An 8,773-nucleotide genomic window follows, 5' to 3' on the forward strand; every position below is an offset into this window, starting at 1 on the left:
GATTTTCCTCCAAATTTGTAATACCCGGTTGTTTAAAGCAAAGGCGGTTTCTGCAAAGATTTTTCAATCTGCAAAAAATAATTGACCAGTTTCCCTGGGGATTATTTTAAACACCACACAGTGTTGCCAAACAGGAAATTAAAATAGACATCGTAGAGTATGAACCAAAAATCTACAGTTTCAGTTTCACTAGAGGTGGTTTTTCTGGTCCTACATTGTTGTCTTCCTCTGAAATGAAAGTCTATGTGTGTTGTGGCACATGCTGTACGATGCTTGATAACCTAAAAAACAAAGCGAAAAAGAGTTCATTCAAATACTGCAGTCCTGAGGAACTGGTAACATATCATATGTGGGGCTTTGCTACTCAATGCCTTCATTTTCAGTTTATTCTTTGCTCCTGACCAGGGATTTCCAAGCTGAGGAAAAGCCAGTGAAATGAGTGTCCGTCATACCTGACACTTTCCTGTTGCTGATTTGGCTATCTCCGGCCCACTCAATCACAGCTGGTCAGAAACGATTCCTAAACTGAAAGTGGTGAAATCTTTTGCGTGATGTGATTAACAAGGTGTTCCAATGAGGAGCCCCACTCAAATATGCTACTTTAAAAGTCGTGCGAGATTGTTGACAGTCCAGTTTGTTTACATCCTCAAGGGAAGGTAAGTTTTTTTTTTCAGCTGCAGGGACCCCTTCCTCCCCTTGAAAGCTATTCTACATGACATGTGTCACTGTGTGAGCCCAATAGAATAGAATAGAATGGAATGGAATAGAATGGACTAGAATAGACATGCTCCCGCTAATACTTGCAGCTGTAGTATAGGAGGTAAGACATGACATACTGAAGCTCTGTTATATCTCAGGGAGAAACACTAAAACAGAAAAATAGGACGGTCGCCTTTATTCATTTTTCAACATGAACTTACAGATATAGATGGATGTATACAGAGAGGCAGTCAGACAGACAAAATGACAGCCTCCATACAGTCCCCAATTCTGCTACACTCAGCAGAGTCTGCTAAAAATGTTCGTCACAATTAAAAAAAAACATTTCTTCAGATTTTTTTTTTAATTAAACAAAGTAATGGCTTGATAATATCAGAAGTTATAGTATTATTCTTAGTAGACCTACTTAATGTCCAGTAGGCAGACTGTATCTCATGTCAAACAGCACCTGGTGTTGCGACTGGTCTCCCATCCAAGTACTAAGCAAGCCCAATTTTGGATAGCTTCTGAAATCAGATAAGAGCAGGCTTACTCAAAGGTGGCGTGGATGATGCAACAAATGATGAAAAAAATTCACTTTAGCACCCAAACCAATGGGGCTGTTAAAGACTGGCCATTAACTAATTTTAACAAAAAAAAAAAAAAACTGTTTAAATACTGTAAATTAAATGTTTAACTGTAATAATGAACCAAAATAAACAGTACAGAGCATGTCAGAGTCCTGGTTTCCCACTGTTCTCTAAACTCGTCACAAAGGTGCACAGCGAATTTCTGCAGGTTTTTTCTGAGGTGTTTTGAACAGCGGGATCTGATTCACAGTTTCTTCCTGTTTCAGGAAGTCTGTTGCTGATGTATACTGTTTTTTTTTTTTTTTTTTTTTTTTTTTTTTTTGCCATTCGGAGAACGGTGATTTAGACGTTGTGACAGAAATGTTCCAGTTTTCAGCTTTTTAACTGAGCACATTCCTGATTTAGGGTGATTGTTCCTTTTTCATCAGGACTTTTTCTTTTTCTTTTTGGCAGGTCAGAAGGGAGTGATCACATAGAGGTCTTGTTTTGCCCGTTGCATTTACAAAAAAAAAAAAAAAAAAAAAGTTTAAATTAAACAGTTTAAGGATCCTTATTGTTAATTTAATTTCCTTAAAAGTGGTTCCCTAGTTTTTGTTGGTCTAATGCAAACTGTATGTGAAACTAAAAAACCAGCCTAAATGATTGTGGTCAGATTCAGGGTATGTGCCCATTGTAAGGACTTTAGCTTTGAGCAAAATGGTGTTGACCATTGAATTGCTTCTGAAAAAAAAAAGTATGTGAAATTCTTCTACAATAAACAGCCCATCTTGCTCGTAAACTACTAACAACCAAATGAGCAAGATGGGCCGAATGGCCTCCTCTCGTTTGTAAACTTTCTTATGTTATTATGTTCTTATGAATAATTGTTCACACACACACACACACACACACACACACACACACACACACACACACACACAAAATAACAAATACAAAAACATGAATTGGTAAAACAAAATCTGTGTGAGCTTGCTGTTATTTTGCTGAGGTATTTTTACAATGGGATAACTTGTATTTGTTGGATAACTCAGCTTGCTGGGGTTTTCCTGTGTATTATTATTATTATTATTATTATTATTATTATTATTATTATTATTATTATTATTATACTCATTTTATATATTCTGTCATTTCAATTTGATGATAACACTATGTAACACAATTTTTGTTTTGTTACACAGTGTAATAAGTGGAGTTGGTTGTATGAAATATAGCTTGCTTTACAAAACTTATACCGCAAAAAACTTATAACGAAAATTTATACCGCATTTCCAGACCTGTCAACTCTCCCTTATTTGCCAAATGTTTTTAAGACACTTTTTCTGGACATCCCGGGATTTTCTCCCGTATTTTGTTCAAAACTTTGCTGTTAAACCCGTTTATGTCAGCAAACCTTCACTTTCTGCTAGGGTCATGTAAGAATACGATCTGAGGTTTCTGCAATTGTCTATATGCACCTAACAGGGTTTAGGACCCAGGGGCGATCTGTGGCAGGCATGCATTTTGTACATGAGGCAATAAGACCTCCCGTTAAAAAAAAAAAAAGAAAGTTACATACGCAGAGACCTTTACATGTTGTGACTAGTTCAACAAATCTGTGGTGGACGTGTTCCCAGACTCACGCAGTGCAAACTGCAGGAAAGCCATAAAGTTGCAAAGCATGTATATTACAATTTCAGCATCAACATCGCTTTAACAATTCAGATTGATTGATTAATAACACGTGAATATGTACAGCAAGAGTATGTTTAAAACTGAAGACAGATGACAATGAAATGTTACTTACATTGGTATTAATGACACGTGAGTAACCACGTTTGTTTGTTTGTTTGTTTGTTTGTTTGTTTTTTATTTACCCGTTTACAAAGTATTGTCTGGTGCCAAATCATCCACTACAAGTACAGTACAATAAAAGCCACAGGGGTCAAGACGAAAGAATTTGATTGTGAAGCATGTCATCGTTGTTTTTCTGTTTTGATAGTTTTCATTTTTAACAGCAGTTAGAAAGAGACCGTTTCATCACTGTTCACCGTTCCAGCCAGCAATGCAGTGGCACAGTTGCATGCCTTTGTCTTTTGTAGGTATGCACTTCAATTTAGACCACTGTGATTTCAGTTTACAAAAGCTCATTTCTCCTGAAAACTCAATGCTGACATGCATGCATTTCAACACAATGTTAGCCATTCTGCAAGCTCTTGCGTGAGATAAAGACAGAGGCAGCACTGCAAGCTCCGGCAGAGGTGTACGGGTCTGTAGCTGGAGAATATATCAAAGCAATAAACGTGAAGTCTTTGAAATTACTGTCATATGTGTCTTTCTCCTTTTTTGTCCTGCGCTTGCTTTTAATTTTTGTGTAGTATTCTGCGCATAGGCTAATACTGGTTGGTATATAGTTGCAGGGGGGTGCAGGGTATTTCACACCGGCACCTCTCTCTGGACACTGAGCACTGTAAACAAGACTTTTGAAGAAGGTTTAGCTGGCTTGGGCAGCTAATTTCGCTGCTGCCAGTAGATGCCCATAACAAACTCTCCTTTTCGCTAAAATTTACATATGCATCTTTCTTCAGACCTGATAAAACCCTGTCAGCAGTCTTTTAAAAAGAACAACATTAAAATAGATTTTTTTGCTTAATTATATGGCCTTATCACAAAACACGGGCGTTTGCATGTACTGAATTAAACACCTTCGTTCGCTATAAAACAGGTTTAGTATTGTATTGTAGCCTCAGCATACTGTTGCTATATTCAACCGCAATTTGAATTCAGTTCATCGAGTTTTAAAACGTTTAAAGAAATGTGTTCAGGAAAGCTTTACTCGACATAATAAAGCATGAATCCATTGACTAGACGGATGATTGCAGCGGAATTTATATATAACTGGACACAATATTAATAATTTTTTTACAATTATGTTTAAAGTTTTATTCCATATAAAAAGCCTATATCATTATTTGCCTTTAGTGTAAACTATAATTGCACAACATAATAAATAAATACACAAATAAATAAAGTGTTTAACTATATTGTTGACAGGAAAACAATATCACAAGTAGATATATTATAATAACCTACCTTAAATCGCACCTCGGAATTTCTGAACTTGGGTAGTCTGAAGTAACTATTTTGACCAGTCCCTCCCTTCCTCTCTCTCTCTCTCTCTCTCTCTCTCTCTCTCTCTCTCTCTCTCTCTCTCTATTTACAGGCCATCTATAATGTATATCAAATGTGGACTGATAAACAAATCAGTGCTGGCCTCTGTTATTAAAATGAAATGATACCTGCCATAACACTGTCACTGACCACTGTTTGACGAATAGGACACGATTACTGTATTCATTTTGCACCTACATTCACCAAACTTTCCCATACGCTCAGTGGTGTCCTAACCCTTATTAAAATCGCCAAACAGAAACCCCCTAGCTATATGGAACAAGGGGAGCTGAAACAATATAGAATAACTGAGTGTGTGCGGAAACTACAACGAGGAGCAATGATTACACGTGGAAAGTACAGCTACATAAGCATTGCGTGGGATAATTAGCAACTGGTATTTAAATATGTTCTTCTCCCGACCTGTAAACAAAATATAAAAGGATGGATTCCTATTACTCCGCAAATATAAAAACTTTCAGAAAAACAACATTCCTGGTTATTCCAAAGTGAAGGACACACCGTCTAGGTGAGGGCAGACACAGTACATATTGTATCAGCGATGCTGTATCCTATACAGGACACTTAATACTATGTTGTACTGGATTGTTCTTTGAGGAATGACTCCAGATTTTCAGCTGGTGTGATAAACTCGAGATAATATTATACCGGTTTCATCACGCAATGATGGCCCATTGCTGTCTACCGGTCTTTAAATTGTAAAACACATTTTTACATCATGAAATTCAGTAAAACATTACAGTTAAATATCTTTGAAATGGGGGTCTAAAATGAACTATTAATATGTATTTGAGACAGTCCAGAAACTCGGCAACTTCTAAATACATTTTTTTTTTTTTTTTTTTTTTTTTAAAGCAAGATTACTCGATAGCTTTCTAAAGAAAAATAAACTACACACAAGAGCAATTCGATCACGTTTGGACACAGAAGGCAGGAACACAAGAAGACATGAAGCGCTTTCCAACCGAGCGCTTGTGTCTTTCAGTCCGCCATTAACGAGCTTGGTCTTGCTTTGACTGTAATTATAACACATACATAACTATATTTTATAGTATGACGAGCTTACTTACATTGCTTGGTATATCGTCTGTTATCACAGTTCTCCCGAACCAGATATTGAGTCAGGTTAGTGAAAGCTTCAAAGAAAGCTGCCTAGCATCACTACAAATAACAATGAAGAATTATATAAAAGTCGTCTTCTTTTTTTTTTTTACCAGTCCAAAAAAAAAAAGGTTGAGGTCCCGTGACTTCTTTGTAAAACAGGTAAAGCTGCACAGCGTGTCAGTCCTCTGTATGTCGTGTTATTTGTTAGTCGTTTATCTTGAAAACGTTCTCAACTGCAAGAAAATAGCTTTTTACGAATAAAATAAAATATACCGGTACTGAATGGGTAATAACTTGAAGAAGTATGCCACTTTCACTCGCAAGATAAAAAAACACAGGTAGGCCTTATTTGTTACATAGAAAAAGTCTCCTTTCAGTTAAAATAAGTCGTTTTTCAGTAAATAAATAATGCAAGTAAATAGCTACACACAAACCAGCGTACAAATTGCAAACTATATATTTTTTGGGGATTTCTTCTTCAACAACAAATATCACTCTGGATCGAAGGCTGTCGAAAAGTTTACAACCAGAAGACATTCGCTGTCATCTTTCCGATGTTTAAATTCCTATCCTTCAACAGTAGTTTGTTCCAATTTCCAAATAGTCAAATACATTTAAAAAAAAAAAAAGTGACACGGAAAGAGATGTTTCTCCCGGAATGATTCAGAGAAGTTATTGTAAACGAAACAAAACAAACAAAACAAAAAAAAAAGTCAAACTAGTCGAGCAACCACGTCGACGTTGCTCAGAGGACGCTGCAGTTTTAATATGCTGTCTTAAGTTGCAGTAGCCCGGGCTGTGTTGTACAATACGAGTCATTTTCTTCCCTTTTGAAGGTGGAACAGAGACCCTATTGTTGCTTTTGGCATTCCGTTCAATTAGTACATTAGTTGGGGGGAAATAATTAAAAGGGGAGGACTAAGTCATTTTAGCAATAGCAAGACGCCCCACAAGCGATGTGGTGCCTCAACATTTTATGTGTTAAATCTGTTTTTCCCTGACAACACCAACACGATAGGTTCACCCCTCTGTTTCAACTCTTAGAACCTCACCCGCCTAAACACTGTTCTGCGAGGTGATCTGCCCTGTTTTTTTTTTTTTTTTTTTTTTTTTTTCAGGATGCAACATCGATAATGGATAATTGCAAAGCATATGACATGGTTTATTTAGATTTCCAGAAAGCTTTTGACAAAGTCTCGCACAAAAGATTAATTCTCAAACTGCACGCAGTTCGAATTCAAGGAAACGCATGTACATGGATTAGGGAGTGGTTAACATGTAGAAAACAGAAAGTACTGATTACAGGAGAAACCTCAGAATGGAGTGTGGTAACCAGCGGTGTACCACAGGGATCAGTATTAGGTCCTCTGCTATTCCTAATCTACATTAATGATTTAGATTCTGGTATAGTAAGCAAACTTGTTAAATTTGCAGACGACACAAAAGTAGGAGGAGTGGCAAACACTGTTGCAGCAGCAAAGGTCATTCAAAATGATCTAGACAAGATTCAGAACTGGGCAGACACATGGCAAATGACATTTAATAGAGAAAAGTGTAAGGTACTGCACGCAGGAAATAAAAATGTACATTATAAATATCATATGGGAGATACTGAAATTGGAGAAGGAATCTCTGAAAAAGACCTAGGAGTTTTTGTTGACTCAGAAATGTCTTCATCTAGACAATGTGGGGAAGCTATAAAAAAGGCCAACAAGATGCTCGGATACATTGTGAAAAGTGTTGAATTTAAATCAAGGGAAGTAATGTTAAAACTGTACAATGCATTAATAAGACCTCATCTTGAATATTGTGTTCAGTTCTGGTCACCTCGCTATAAAAAGGATATTGCTGCTCTAGAAAGAGTGCAAAGAAGAGTGACCAGAATTATTCCGGGCTTAAAAAGCATGTCATATGCAGACAGGCTAAAATAATTGAATCTGTTCTGTCTTGAACAAAGAAGACTACGTGGCGACCTAATTCAAGCATTCAGAATTCTAAAAGGTATTGACAATGTCAACCCAAGGGACTTTTTCTACCTGAAAAAAGAAACAAGGACCAGGGGTCACAAATGGAGATTAGACAAAGGGGCATTCAGAACAGAAAATAGGAGGCACTTTTTTACACAGAGAATTGTGAGGGTCTGGAATCAACTCCCCAGTAATGTTGTTGAAGCTGACACCCTGGGATCCTTCAAGAAGCTGCTTGATGAGATTCTGGGATCAATAAGCTACTAACAACCAAACGAGCAAGATGGGCCGAATGGTTCCTCTCGTTTGTAACCTTTCTTATGTTCTTATGTACTTCCTGTGCTCTGGACAAATGGGAATGTAAAAATACACGTCCCTTAAGTCCACGGTGGTGAACCAGTCACCCTGCCGGACAGACTGGAGAATGTGATGGTGAGTCAGCATCTGGAACCTCCTCTCTTTTAAGAACCCACTGAGAAGCCTTAGGTCTGGGATGGGGGAAAAAGCCAACATCTTTTTTGGGCTCCAGAAAATACCTTGAGTAGTACCCCTCTCCGTGGGAGATAGGGTCTACGAGACAAATGGCTCGCTTGCACAGCAAGACAGCCATTTCCTTCTGAATTACCAAGGCTTGGAGAGGGTCTTTCATGAAAGTTTTTCTGATTCCTTGAAAGGGAGGAGGTCCCAAGCAGAACTGGATCGCGGAACCATTGTGCATGATGGCGAGCACCCAGGTGTCCGAGGTGCAAGCACGCCAGTACTGCAGCTGTTGTGCCGATAAGGGGGTCTGAGGCCGTCAGCCTTCAGGGGCCCTGCTCGGGCTGCTGAGGTTGTGGCGGGGCAGTTCAGGGTGACTGCATTCGCTCTGTCTGCTGGGTGGGCCCGGTTGTTCACTGCTGGTGTGCCCTGTAGGCGATGCCTTAGGTCACCCAGCGGAGCCGTGGGGACTGGAACATTTCAGGGATAGAGGCACTTCTAGCAGCACAGCCTTATCTGCGTCAGGGACCTTGGCTTTCGACAAGAGCTTGCCCTTGGAGACGTAGCTCTGTGGCCACCAGCTCAGAGAGCGAGACCTCGCACAGTTCACCTTCCATATAGGCTACCTCGAAGCCAGGTTCTTCCTCAGCAGGGGGTTTGAGCTCTCCTCCGACCTGCATGTCAGAGGAGGAGGACAGAGGCTGCTATAGAAAGTGTGTCCTCTTGCACCAGCTGGGACGTGTCTTCCCACCCACCCTGATCTCT

General features: G+C 38.9%; 1 protein-coding gene across 2 annotated transcripts in view; it reads right to left on the reverse strand.

Annotated features, from left to right (window-relative positions):
- LOC121305249 (adenylate cyclase type 2-like) overlaps positions 1–6,588 on the reverse strand; it is a 33,918-nt gene extending 27,330 nt beyond the window's left edge. The window contains exons 1-3 of one of the 2 annotated variants that reach the window (XM_041236803.1): positions 5,531–6,588; positions 1,127–1,226; positions 1–281 (exon numbers count right to left, since the gene is read on the reverse strand). The exon at positions 1–281 is cut by the window's left edge and continues 1,104 nt beyond it. The gene's annotated coding sequence lies outside the window, so the exon portion shown is untranslated. The remainder of the gene's footprint in view (positions 282–1,126; positions 1,227–5,530) is intronic. The other variant, XM_041236804.1, reaches the window with a different exon arrangement.
- Between the last annotated feature and the right edge of the window lie 2,185 nt (positions 6,589–8,773).

The sequence above is a fragment of the Polyodon spathula genome, chromosome 42, assembly GCF_017654505.1.
Source record: "Polyodon spathula isolate WHYD16114869_AA chromosome 42, ASM1765450v1, whole genome shotgun sequence".
Taxonomy (NCBI): domain Eukaryota; kingdom Metazoa; phylum Chordata; class Actinopteri; order Acipenseriformes; family Polyodontidae; genus Polyodon; species Polyodon spathula.